Genomic DNA, 15,215 nt, shown 5'->3' with positions numbered 1-15,215 from the left:
TAAGGTGACCTGTAATTATTGACAAATTTGAGTATTTTGTGCCTAAATTTTGACAAATTTCGAGGATTTGTAAACTAAAATATTGTTGAATTTTCAATTCGGTTTTATTTCTACGGAGCTGTTTATGCTGTTATACCAAAGTTTGACATTATAATTTCCTATTGGTATTTGGTAGAGCAAAAGCATAATGAGGGGTATTTTCCGTTTAAGGGCGTCAAGAAAGGTGGCAAAGTGTGTGCGCCTAATTTTTAGGAAGTAATTAACAATCACGTTATCAGGTGAAACTAATCCCCCAGATGTGTTTTTGTCACTTCAACGACTGCTTACATCTGCTAATTATTATTTTTTTTTTTGTTTTAATAAACAATAGTATCTACATTTAGGGGTGAACTAAGTTCACACTAGCCAGCTATAATAATGTGGTTCAACTTGACTTTTAGCAAAAATCAAACTTAAGACTTCTCACTTATGAGTGAATAGAAATACCATTACATCTGGTAATTATCTTTGGTGTGTGCTACGATTAGAAAATGTATCCACCGTAACTAGGTTGAGCACTTAACCTAATCCCGCTAACCCTACCGCCTAGAAAGCTCAACCTCCGGCAGTATTTGTGGTTGGGTCCGTGGCTAGCGGGGCCGAATTTGAGGAAGGGGGAGGCCGTGCTCCCTCTCAGTTTTCTAATTAAGTTTATATACACCTTGCTAAAACTACCTTTAAAATTTTTTTTTAAATTTTTTTTTTTTTGTGTGAAACCAATGAGTTCAAAAAAAGTTAAACAACATTGACATCTTTCTGGTGCAACTCTATACCTTGATCCTCGTCTAAGACCACCAAGGAAAACAATATATGTTTTTAGCACAACGACACCCTTTTTTTTGTAAAGTTTAAAGTTAGTCATTTTTTCTTAAAATAATAAAGGACCCATTAACCCTCCCTCCTCCCAATTGTCTTATAAATTTGAGCTCTGGGCCATATACATATATGATATTACTCTTTGTTTGACCTATAACAAGTATTTACCTAAAGACATAATTAAAAGAGCATTAAAGGGCGGGAATGTACGCTAAGCACGCAAGGGCATGGGTCAGCCAAGTGCTCGACAAAATACTTTACTGAAAACAGTGGGAATTTTTTTTTTTTTTTTTTTTTTTGCCACTATGAGTGCAATTGTAAGGATGCAATGAGGATAGTTCTGCACCCACCACTACTTAATTGTAATCTTGATGAACTAACTTTCTAGTTTCGCCTCTAATAATGACTAGCAAATAGATGTTTGAGTGGGCAAAAATTTTGTGTATGATGAGTCATTTGTTGCATGGTGTATATTTCTCACATAATAATATAGGTGCACAACATGATTGATAGATACTACTTAATATATTAATAGAAATAAACACATGTTAGAATTTGGCAAAAATTATAACATGTGACAATGTTCCGTGTACACTTGAAAATAAAAAATCTATTGCCCATGTGATGTAGCATTTGAGCCATATGAAGTCACAAAGCACACAACCCATTATTTATTTATTTTTGGTAAAGAACAATTCCCAAGTTTTCAATACTGTTACTTGGACGTTGGGTTAGGTTGTCAAAACTTGAGACTCAAAAATCCTCAGTATTTTTCTATTGGCTATGAAAAGCCAACTCATAGAATACACGATTAACAAAATTTCTACAGTGTCAAAATTGAAACCGGTTAAGGCGCAATATGTGCCACATTCTAGAACACCATGACCAAGTGTTGTATAATACAGAACATAAAGCGTACCTCGAAAAAGCCTGTAAAATGATTTTGTCGTGCCTTAAACAATTTTAGTACTCTTTCCAATAATAAATCAACGTTTGAATTTTTGAGAACCGATCGATCAAAGGTTTATTTTTCTTGTTGGTTTATACAACTACACACATACATATTATTATATAAAGAATAATTGCGAAAGAAAATGGAGTTATTTCAGTTCTCGAATCTTCTCACATTTTTTTTTAATTTTTATTAAATGATATTATCTACATTAATGTGATTCAAATTTGCTTTTGGTGAAAATCGAACTGAAAACCTTTCACTTACAAATGAAGAAGAATACTATTAAACTGTAATACTAAGTGACATAAAAATTCAATAATATGTGATCCTAGACCTTTAAATCCGATGTCAAATAACTTCTAAACCAGGAACTAATAAACCAACTAAAGTCATAGTTGCTAATCCAGTTTTCATTATTTATTGCTAAGTTGTTCGATTTCTTTACTTCTCACCTTTGTTGAAGTCCGCCCCCATTATAATTTGACCCCAAAACCCAATAAAAATATCCTCACACAGTCAAAACCGTAGAAAAAAATCCAACAAAGAATCCGCCTATGACACGCCAGGTCAGGAATAACAAATCAGAGAAAAAATCCACCCTCATGTGACTCCAAACGACATTGAACATGGGAACCACGTACATGTAGTTTCACAGAAAGCCCCGCCCGTGACATTGATCTGAACACACTTTGCTTTGAACCACTACTTTTGCATATATCATGCGTAGTCCCTCAAATAGAAAGTTTTAATGCATTTCTAGTAGCAGTAAAACATAAGTTAAAACAATATTGGGATCCAAATGTTGCATATGAGAATATAAATGTTTTATATCTGTAGTTTGATAATTGCATATGTGGCCTCCAACCTAATATTGTAAGGACTTTTATGGTACATAATATTAACTGCATTGGAAGATGAAGGTTTAGAACGAAATCAAAGCTTGTGTGGATAGTTGAACAGATTACAGAAAATGAGAAAGAATTTACAATTTATACTAGCCTACAAAGTAACTAACTCTAACATTCTAACAAACTCTTAGTAGACCAATCACCACCATTCAATCATAAACCAAACTCTATCATACGTCTATTAATACATAAAGCGTTCTGTGTCAATACACAAAGACTACTTATATTAATTTCTCTGCATGTTCCTGCATTATTAATACGAAATGCTAATTGTAACATTGTATAAAAACTACCTCTCCCAACCCGGTGCACTTGCACGCTTCCAATGTTGATATGTGTACCCCAAATGGGAGAGAGACAAGAGAGTATGGACTAAAAGCTAAAGGAGTTGGGATTAATCATATGGTTTCTAACTTCTATATATGGTGGGAGGAAAGAAAAGGACGTTTACCTTTTAAAAAGTTTATGGATAAAGAGGAATAATATTGACGCATGCATTTTGCACTAGCTTCTTGTTCTTCTTTGGGCTTGCTCCTTCAACAACATAGCTCTCTATATTTACTATTTTCCTATCCTTTTATACTTGAAACAGTGTGAGCTCACTTGATCTACTAACTCCTCAGCTAATCTTGTTTAATTATTAACAACCCTTTTGGTTTTAATAACAACTCTTCTGGTTTTAACCTAGCTAGATTACCTTTATGGTTAAGGTAGCTAGCTCTTTTGACTAACTGAATTAATTTTTTATTCAACACCCAATTATTTCTTGAAGTTCAATAAAATATGCAACTATGTCATTCCAATTTTCAAATGCTGAACCTACTTTCTCCACTGCCAAAAAGAAAAACCATAGACTAATTTTTATTTAATCATCAGAGCTGCTATTGGATAATTGGAGTAACAATGATGCTGGTATAATGCAAAAATAGTGAAAAATATCCAAAGTGCTGGTGTATTTTTGTTTTTTATTGACAACATTATTGTTACTAAGAAAACAAAACAAGATAGATTATAAAACAAGACAGACTAGACAAAAACTAATTCCAAAACTATTAGCAAAAACAAATAAAATATAAAAGTTTAACAATTTATAAAGTTGGGAGTACAAATTATATATGTTCCGCACTGTTGGAGGAAAAAGTGTCTAACCGGATATGTATAGGTGAGTAATTAAAAATACAGGGCTGAATTTTAAGACTTTGCAACCCCAAGACGTGCTTCAAGTGGGATATTGCCCATCCCAGCAGTAGAACTCCTTCCTGACACGGGCTCACCCGCTTCTTAAGCTGAAACGCCTTTAATTACTTGGAGGTAGTCTAAATGGATGCATGTCCCCGAATAATAATATTCTCAAACCTTCTACGACCAATGCAAAATAATGAAAATATTAAATATTTAGCATTTATTTCCTAAAACGCATGATGCTAGGAAGATTATTTTTTTAACTTATATTTTATAAATTAATATAACCTAGTGATTGTTAATTGAATTCTTTCGTTAAATTATTAAAAATAAAATTTAACCATCAACTATTCTATTTATAAAATACAATCTAAAAGATAGCCACTCAACCATTTTCCAAAACAATGCTATTGTAATTATCTTCTTTTGCTTTAAAGAACTTTCTTTACCAAAGCCGTCCTTCAAACTAACCCACTGCACAAGAAAACAAGGTTGGTTGTACTCACGAATCTATGCGGCGATCACAGGAACCTTTTCTGATTACTATGATATGTTGGCCGCAACTGTGAAACAATTACTCTGGACAAAAAAGGTTCCACTCCAAATAAAAATTCTGGAAAAAGGAATGAGCTCGAGCCCGTGAAAATAAAGCAGTGCCACGTGTCAACAGTCTTATGTGTTGGAGAGTTGACCTTTATAATTAGCTTAGTTACCTATTTGGGTCCTTGTAATCAGGATGTAATTATGATAGATATTTTTTGGTGTTTCTTTCCTTGTAAATCAATCTTGTACAATATATATTTCCCCTCCTTGGTGAGAAGAATAATATCAGAAAATTAAACCTCAAAATAAGCCCTAATTAGCATGGTATCAGAGTAGAGATCCTAGGATTTCTGCTCTGCCCGTTCCCTCAAACAAACTCAGCCCTCCCATGGAGAACCTACCACCACTCCACGATGGAAACAATTTCATCCTAATCGATCCTACCCCTATACTAAACACTACTACCCTAACTGACCTTACCATGAATCCTCATGTTTCAAGTTCTTGCAACATGCCTTCGGAGTTCTCAGGTAATTGTGGTTATGCTTTTAATATGAATAATTTTGATTCTCGGTCTGATTGGATCATTGACTCTGGTACCACATACCATATGACCTATGACCCCACTGATTTAGTTTGTGATACTGTTCCACTTCAACAAAATATTACTAATGCTAATGGTGTCATCTCACCGATAACTGGCACTGTACACCTCACGCCTACCCTCTCTTTGCCGCGTACACTACTTGTACCTTCACTAAAGCATAAATTGATGTCTCTTGGCCAAGCTACTGAGCAATTGAACTGTTGTGTACTATTGTATCCGAAGTTTTGTCTTATTCAGGATATTCTCACGAAAGAGATAATTGGTCGTGGTACTAAGAGGGGGGATCTTTATTTTTTGGATGATGTCAGTGCAGGACAGGTTAATCTCGCCCAAGGAGCCGTTGATCACAAACGGCGTCAGATATGGTTATGGCATCGCTATTTGGGTCATCCGTCTTTCAGTTATTTACAACATATGTTTCCGGATTTATTTGTTGGTTGTTCGGTTTCAGACTTTAAATGTGACACTTGCGTACCTGCCAAGAGTCACTATGTTTCTTATCCATTGAATTCTAATAAAAGTGATATTCCTTTTGGTCTTGTTCATTCGGATGTTTGGGGACCATCTTCAATTACTACTTCATCTGGTTTTAGGTGGTTTGTAATGTTTATAGATGATTGCATACAGATGACATGGTTATGCCTTCTTAAGCATAAAAGTGATGTGTTTCTGGCGTTTAAGATATTCCACACCATGGTTCAGACACAGTTTTCTACTAAAATCCAGATTTTGCGTTCTGATAATGGTGGTGAATATGTTAATAATGATTTTACACATTATTTAACTAATCACGGAACACTCCACGAAACTATTTGTCCTCAGACTCCTCAACAGAATGGGGTGGCTGAGTGCAAAAATCGCCATCTATTAGAAACGGCTCAATCGTTATTGATTGGGGCGGATGTTCCCCGCTCATCTTGGGATGTTGCTTTTTAACTTACCACTTACCTTATCAACCGCATGCCATCCAAAGTATTGAATTTTCTTACACCTTTGCAAGTTCTTGCTACATTCGTGCCTCTACCGTCCGTTTTGGTGGTCCCACTGCGAGTTTTTGGATGTGTTGCCTTTGTTCATCTACATAAAAATCAACGAACAAAACTTGAACCATGTGTTCTCCATTGTGTTTTCATGGGGTATGGACTACATCAGAAAGGGTACCGTTGCTACCACCCTTCTTCACGTCGGATGTATACTACCATGGATGTTACTTTTTCTAAGTCTGAGATATATTACTCTCCGGCTTCTTCCAACCCTCATCTTAAGGGGGAGACATTACATGACGAGCAGGTTTGGACCATGGTTGCTACCACTGATCTTCCGCTGCCACTATTAGTCGAGGCCGCAGTGGCTACGGTGCCAGCCCAGCCAACAGAAGCAGCATCACTGCCCACAGAAACAGCAACAGGCACGGTAGTGCCATCCTCACCCACGGCAACAGTACTACCACTTGTCGATCTTGAGACTTTTACTAATACTACTCCTCTTCCCTCTCGTCTCAAAATATAGTACCTTCAGATGACCATACTCCATAGAGTATTCCTGAGGTAAGATTTACTATGTCTATTGATGTATCCGATGTTTAGAATTATCAATTACCTTTCAGGCACAACTGGGGAAAGCCACCCAATCGATATTCACCGGAAACAACAAAAGGCTTTAAATATCCCATTACCAACTATGTGTCATCACATAAATTATCAAAACCCAGCAAAGCTTTTGTACAACAAATATCCAATGATAGCACACCAAGTTCATTGAAGGAGGCACTATCTGATGATCGATGGACCAAGGCAATGGAGGAAGAAATGGATGCACTTCAGAAAAATCAAACATGGGATTTAGTTTTGCTACCCCGAGGAAAGAAGAAAGTGGGATGTCGATGGGTGTACACCATCAAGAACAAAGTTGATGCGTCGATTGAACGATACAAAGGACGATTGGTGGCCAAGGGATACACTTAGACATATGGTGTTGATTATACAGAAACATTTGCTCCGGTAGCAAAGATTAATACGTTAGAGGCATCATGTTTTCTAAGAATGGTCATTGCCAGATAGAAGGTTATACCGATGCATATTGGACAGGGAATATTACTGATCGATGGTCCACATCGGGTTACTTTACATTTGTGGGGGGGGGGGGGGAGGAATTTAGTGACTTGGCGAAGTAAGAAACAGAAAATGGTTGCTTTATCAAGTGCAGAGGCGGAATACAAAGGTATGGCAAAAGGAGTATGTGAATTATTATGGCTTCGGAGGTTACTCGAAGAACTCGAGTGTCCTTCAATGTCGGCTTCGAATTTGTTTTGTGATAATAAAGCAACGATTGATATCTCACACAACCCAATCCAGCATGATCGCACAAAACATGTGGAAGTTGACAGACACTTCATTAAGGAGAAGTTGGATGGGAATATTATTCAATTCCCGTTCGTAAAGTCAAAGGATCAATTAGCGGACATCTTAACTAAAGTTGTTGCCAGTCTAGCGTTCTACAACTCTCTCATCAAGTTGGGCATGAACGACATTTATACACCAACTTGAGGGGGAGTGTTGGAGAGTTGACCTTTGTAATTAGCTTAGTTACCTGTTTGGGTCCTTGTAATCAGGATGTAATTAGGATAGATATTATTTGGTGTTTCTTTCCTTGTCAATTAATCTTGTACAATATATATTTCCCTCCTTGGTGAGAAGAATAATATCAGAAAATTAAACCCCAAAATAAACCCTAATTAGCATTATGCATGACGCGCTTATAGTTTGTCTTACAAAAATCTAAGCAAAAATCTTACCATTAAAATGTTATAGTATTGCTCCGGAACTATATAAAAAAATTCTGCCAACACAACAATTTTCCCTTATGTAGACGACACGACTGCTATAATTGTTTTGACATACATTCTATTATAGGTAATGTTAGGGAGATTAAATTTAAAGAAAAATTTTAAAATCTAAAAGACATGGAAGTTAATGATTAGTTTATTACTTAAACGTTAATAAATGTATTTATTCATATTAGTGACGCATCATTTAGTTTGTAAATTTAGTCTCCTTAGCATTACTCTTCTAATATATGTGCAGTTGTGTAAATTCTAAGTAGAGATAAATTAGAAATCCTTTGAGATCTTATAGATCTTTCCTATCAAACTTTGCATTACTTGGAGAGCAAATTTCTCTCCTCACTATTACTATAAATAAAGGCACAAGGTTTGCGGAATAACACAGAATTCTTCAAGCCCTCCTCCATCTTTCTTCTCTATGTTGTGCATCCCCTCTCTTTCCTTCAGCTAATTATAGGCCACAACACGTTATCATCATGCTATTGATGTTGCGATGACGAGAATGCGTTCATCTTCAATTAAGAGAATACCACATTTCAATTATTATTATTTGAATAAATTTTTATTTTATCGAATTCATATACTTTTATTGATTCAATTTATTTTTCTTGCGTTGATGTGATACAAGTTTTGAAGATCGAAATTCGAATCCGGAGGAGCAACTCTTACAAACCCGTTCACAATATTCATTATACAATTCAGGTTCTTCCAAACCAATGGTGTTTATTTTGATATTTTTTTAGTCTTGATTGCATGAACATTCACTATAATGCATCACCTAACTTTAAGATTTACGAATTTTAAATTCTACGTAAATTGTGCATGCCTCACACTCAAAATATTGCCATATTATGCGAATTGATATTATGAAGAGGAAAAAAAACTAGGGTTTGAAAAACCCTGGCGAGCCGCCAGCTTGTGAGCCAGCAGCTTGCGCCGTTGGAATAGAGCCATGAACCCCCGAGTCACGAGCCGCAAGTCGGGATGCACTAGAGCAAAATTGCGCCGTCTAAAAACCAAGAACACGACGCCGTTCTTAGCATCAACCCCAACCCACATCCTTGCCATTTCTCTGGAAATCATGACTGCAGTCATATTTTTTGGACTGAATCCTTCATCTTCGACGATGTTATTAGAAATTTTCGGAAGAATTTCTTTGATTTTTCGAGGGATCCAATCCAGTCCATATGGTTTTCGCACCCTGTCATTGAAAATAATTTTTCATCCAAAAATCGAGGGTTCTAGTTAAATAAACCCATGCCTCGCCCCAATGAACTCGGCCCGCAGCAGCACCCACCTAGGTTGCTCCCTTGGACTGCCCGCTGCAGCGCAACCCACTACTGCTGCCCTTTAGCACGTGGCCTATGATGCACAGAGCCCAGTTTTGGGCCTCTGTCACTCGGGATTGCATCATGCAGGCCACTCAAGTGAAACAGGGCCTGCAGCCCCTATTTCGGCCGCACCTCATCCCAACCCAGCTTTTGGGCCTAGGCTTGTTTTGGCTTTGGTCTAGTTTTGGACCACCAAAATTTCAACGCCTGATTTTTGTTAGGCATTGTTCATCGGGTTTATTAATTTTGCCTGTGTTTTTCCTTATTGGCCGGAAGTTCAATAACGAAAATTATCGATTCATTAATTATTGGTGTATGGCTTAAAGACCTACATGCATATATTTGTTGCATATTTTTCTGTATATATTGCAATTCTTTGCATGTATTATGAACCTGAAGTTTCTTAACGTGCTCTACTTATGTTGGGACCACAAGTTCTCCATGATTAATCTGTTTAAACCAAATTATGTCCTAGTACCCGAACATTCTAACTTTGATACTTATGGAAGTTTTATTTCCAATAGCACCAATCACAATCTTGTTCCGTCCATTCAATGAATTGTTGAACCATAACAAGTTCGATTTCACTGATTTGGAAGTTTCAAACAAAAACTACTTTATATGGATGCAAGATGCGATGCTCCGCTTAACTATGAAGAGTTGTGAAACCATTGTAGCCAACTATGGTGTGGAAGAGCTGAATAAGCCTTCACTATAATCTTCATTCAAAGACTTATACCTGAAACATTACAAATAGAAGTAACTCACTAATTAGGATTCTACGACTCTTTGACTCGCTTATATGGCCCGTTCTAGTCATAAAAAGATGATTTTTTTGTCCGAAGCAAGACATGATTGAAACCTTTACGTTCATGAATCGGTACAATTTTGAAGTTTATATCCAATCAAATTTCGATTGTAGAAGATTTTTCTCGTCCTTCCTTATCTCTAACTTGCTCTTGAAGCAGCAATGTAGAGAGTGGACGTCTTCTAAAACTCTTGGATCTGATTACTATCTCACTTATGGAAGAAAGGTACCCTAGTGATTTAAATGGGACACACCGAATAGTGTAGACCCAGTTTCGGTTAGAGTCTACCCAATGGTGGTACCCTGCTTTAAATGGGAAGCACCAACATGCATGCTTTGCTTAGGCAGAGGTGCACTGAAAGGTATGCTTTGCTTTGTCAGAGGTGTACCAAATTGACCCCTCCAACTGCAGCTGGAAACTTCTTAAACCAAGTTTGGGTCTATCACTCTCTCTTAACCAACCTTGGACTGCTTATATCATGTTGTCCAATGGTACTAATTTTACCATAAATGATCCTCATACTTACTTTGTTCCAAAAGAATGCTTTTAAGCTTTGAGAATATTCAAGAGAACTATTACCATATTGAAACGACTATAGAAAATGGAGTAAAATTCCTCTAGCGTCCTAGGAATATAGCCAGAAATGTATTCTACAAAAGATAGAATGCCTACTAAATGGATTATAACCATTCAGGCCCACTATGTGGCTAGCCAGAAGTCCGAGATTCTAAGGGAATTTTTGTTGTGGCACGAACATTTGGGACATCCAGATTGACCAGTGGTGCACCATATAGGGCATTCATTTACCAAAAGTAAGGACATTAGTACTTGGTAGGGTACCTTTCCAAACATGCTCACCCTAGTCACATGTTTGTCCACACACATTGCTGCGAAACCTCCTAGCTGATTTTATGGGCTTACAAACCTAAAAATCCCATAAAGTTTGGAAGACTAGATAATCCTCGGTTTATATCGAACATGCTTCAATAAGTATTGATGTCTTTTGAGTTTATAATTGAACATCAAATTCCCATGTTCGCCCCAAAATGGCATAGCAGAATCGTTCATTTTAATTGCTCAACCGTTGCTTATATGTACCAAACTTCCGACCTTTGCTTGGGAACATGGACTACTTCATGCGGCTATGTTGGTCTGTTTGATGACCATGCCACCCAATCCTATTATTGGCATTACAATTGGTAACTACGTACAAACCTGAAGTTTCGTGCTAATTGTGCCGCTGTAATGTGCTACTATGGGTCCTCACAAAAAGCATGTGAATCAATGTCGATTATGATTCTTCTATGCCTTTGCAAGTTGTTAGGAGACTTTTAGGTCAAGGTAGACTTGGGCTTTGAGAACGTCCTCTTGTCTCCCTTAGTACAAATTTGTAACAAGTTCGGGGATATCTCAAAAGAGATAGCTTATCTTAGAAAATACCCCGGTAACATCATCAACGACTCAAAGATAATGTGAAAGATCAAGATAATGACTTGCCCAAGTGAAGCATGGTGTGGAAGCTAGAAGATTATCAATTTACATGAGAGAGAAGGTTAGCATGGTTGCATGGCATTCTTAGCTGCATGTTTTGGGCTTTCCTAGGGTAATAGCAATGCTTTTAATGGTTAAGATGTTTGATAGAAGGCTGTGGAAATTGTTAAGGTTACATGAATGGTGATTCTTGAGGCTTGGAGTAAGCTTCTGGATAAAAATGGAGCTCCCTAGCTTCTTCCTGGGTGGTTCTATCTTATTGTGTTTTCTTTATTTCTCTCTGTGTGTTCCTCTCAATCTCTCTGTAATAACTTCTCTCCCTCCTTATGTAGGTGACGGGTTCTTTTCTAGATTTCAAGGGAATATCCCTTTGTGGCTTGGTTTTCCCTCATTTTCTCCCTAGTTATCATATTATTCCCCTTTTGGTGTAAACTAGATGCACTGTTGAGAGCTGCATATTGTTTCTTCTCGAGACGAATTTCGCAGACGCTAAAACTGGTAGCACACTTCATGGCTTTTGAGCGCTGGCTGTCTGTGTAGGTGAGAATTAGCATTAAATTCCTGACTTGCTGGGCTTAACATGCATTTAATGCAAGAATCTAGTTTAATCCTAACGAAGGGGGTTAGCTTGCTAGGGAAAAGGATAAACGGAATACAAAAGGTATGGGCTTGGATCTTTGGACTCCCAAGCAGCCTAAAGTCTTCCATGACCCCGATTCCACGTAGGCTCGATAACCTTCCGTAATCATCCACACCACAACCCACTTGGCAAGCACCGAATATGTGACTTGGGCTTAGCATGAATTGTGGCTAAGGAAGCATGGCATGATGAATAAGCTTGAGCATGGCATGAATCTCCGGCTTAATCATTGGAGCATGGCATGTTTGTAAATATATTCTTTGTCACCCCTGTGCCTTGACGAGCTTGAATATAGGCTTTGCATGACAATTGGGCCTTGAGACTTGGTTGGGTTGGAATGTGACATTTTTGGGCCCTAAATAAACAACCTCAGGCCCAAGGGATTTTTTTCCCTTATTTTTTTTATTTTAAACGTGGGCTTCCTGATGTGACTCTTGCTCTTCCCACATGGCAGTTGATCACTCCCTACCGTTATGTGCCCTTACTTCCCGTGCATGTCCAATCACATAAAGAAACTCTGGGTATTCCCCTGCCTCCACTTGGTAACTGTTACAAACTACTCTTCTCCCTAGGACAAGTATTTAATTTGTCCTTGCTCTTTTTCTCCTCCTTTAATTCTCCTTCCTTCTTCAAAATTTTCATAATTGATTTTCTCTCTAACTTCTTCTCTGCTTTCTGCGCTGGGCTATGTTACCTCGTTCATACTTCTTCGAGTTCTGCAACAAAGCTTTGTCCAAGTAAGGAAATTCTTCCCTTGACCTTTTTTTCAAATTTTTTTCTTTCTTTCTTTTGTCTTCTGTGTTTGGCATGATGATGAGATTAGGCATGCATCTTTCTTCTGCGTTTTAAATATTTTGGGGTTTAGCAAGGGCACACAAGGGGTGTGGATCTTTCCTTTGGGAAATCAAACTCCACTCTTTGGGCAACCTTGCTGCTTCAAAATCATGTGTGTTTGCCCCTTTGCGATTTCTCTCTTGTTGTTCATGTATGCTTGTGCAATTGTCATTTAGTCTAGCCTTTTTGCATGTTGGTGCATGCTTGAGTGAGATTGATTGATCAATTGCATTGATCTACTTGGCATGATTAGCTTGATTACATATAACTTGCCATTTTGCTTGGGTGTGCGTATGGCATGCTTTCCTTGGCTAGATCTTTTAGGGCTTTGATAACATGGCATGTGCAGGGAAAGAAGCATGTGCTCAGCGTGAAAGCATATTGGAAAAATAGTCCTATGTTGAAGTCTTAAACTTTTGCATCAAAGACTTTGAATTTTATGCACGTACCCTTTTGCTTTCCCGGGGCGCGCTCGCTTGCTTTCTCGGGATAGATTCTTTATCGTATTTTGCTTTGTACTTTTCTTCTTTCATGATGCACTGGCTTGTAATACCTATGGCTTGGCACTTGCTTTCTATAGGTGCATTATGGATGCGAAATCACCAGAACGCTCAACTGTGGTGGACGAGTCTTTTCTTACTAAGGGTCGTCTTCGACGAGGTAGGCCGCCACCTTCTCTTGGCCCCCAAAGCAAGATTTTCAAGGAGGTGCCTCTTATTGATCTCTTGTGTATTTCCTAGTGCTGCATCAAGAGTGGGTTATTTCCTGCTGTGCCAATCCATTTTGAATTTTCTTGTGGTGAGGCCACCGGTTGGGCATATTGGGTGGACGTTGAGCTCAGCTTCGCCAACCATTGTGCCACCTTGACAAGGGCCAAGGTTTTGGACGCTGTCTTCATGACCAAGAAGTAGGTTGTTCGCCTCGAGCTTGAGTTTCTTTGCCACTTGGTTAGGAGGTGGAGTACATAGGCCCATAGTTTCGTCTGTGCCTGGGGAAAGTTTACCCTCACTATGGAAGATGTTGCTAATATCATGCATCTTCCAATTGCGAGTAACGCGGGTCCCTTCCATTATGTTATTCTCTCTGCCGACATTGAGATTTTTAATGTTTTGAAGAAGGGTGCTCCTACTTCTCCGAGCAAAGTTTTTCGTTTCAATGAATGGATCAAACATTTTTGGCTGAAGAAGCAAGAATCGAACTGCAGGTTTGAAGCCATGTTGTGCTTATGGCTAGCCCGTTTCATCTTCTGTGATAGCAAGGATACCTTTAGTCGCCAAGTGATTCTTTGGGCCATGGCAATTGCACGTGGCTAAGTGGTTCCGCTAGCCTCGCTGTTCTCGAGCTCCTCTACCACGAACTGGACTAGCTTCACACCCTAAAGGGGTAGGTCGCGGGTAGTGCCTCGTTGAAAAGTTTTATCTGTGTTAGCTTTCTTCAAATTTCTTATGGGAGTGCATCAAAGGTTTGAAGATAACTCCTTACCGCTCTGAAGCAGCGAAGAGCCGTTACATTATTGACTCCGCTTATTTTTTACCTGAGAAGCTCCCACTGGCTTATCATTGGTTTGGGAAGATTCTGGTGAAGAAGCAGGACTTCTTAGAGCTTCTAGATGATGTGAACAATTTTATTTTTCATCAATACATGTCAGTTCTAGAAGGTGTTGCCTCTGTGATGATCTTTACCGATGTTGCCTGTGATGATGATCCAAGTGTGACATCAATCTCTCTCTTCGAGAATTTGGATTTTCCCTCACTCGCCAAAAATCATTAGCTATGTTGGCTCCCTCGGTCCCTTTCAAAAGGGAAGATAGTGAAGAAAGGAGTGCAGTTTACTCTCATTTTCGAGTGTGATGACAACTGGGTTTTGATCAAGGTATGCAAATATCTTTCCCTACTGAAGCTAAGACCTCTTTCAACAATCTGTTGTAGAGTTCTATGTATGAGCCTCTGGCATGTTTTCATCTTTTCCAATATATCACCAATCGAACCCGAGTATGTGGCATTTCTAAAGGCTACGCCGCCTACTAGTTAAAGTGTTTTTTTTGTCATTGCCAAGTTTCACAGTGACAAGTGGCCGCGGTTGTCTCCCAGTGTTTTCAACCATCCTCGACTGGTGCTAAAGCCCGCAACGGCTGCTTCCGTTTAGAAGCACCGGTGCCTTACCACAGCTGTGGAAAACAATGCTTCCGCTAACTTGCCTATAAAATGAGGAAGAAGCC

This window comes from Pyrus communis, chromosome 1 (assembly GCF_041283825.1).
Source record: "Pyrus communis isolate YQ-2024b chromosome 1, ASM4128382v1, whole genome shotgun sequence".
NCBI lineage: Eukaryota > Viridiplantae > Streptophyta > Magnoliopsida > Rosales > Rosaceae > Pyrus > Pyrus communis.
Note: the sequence above shows the minus strand (reverse complement) of the source record.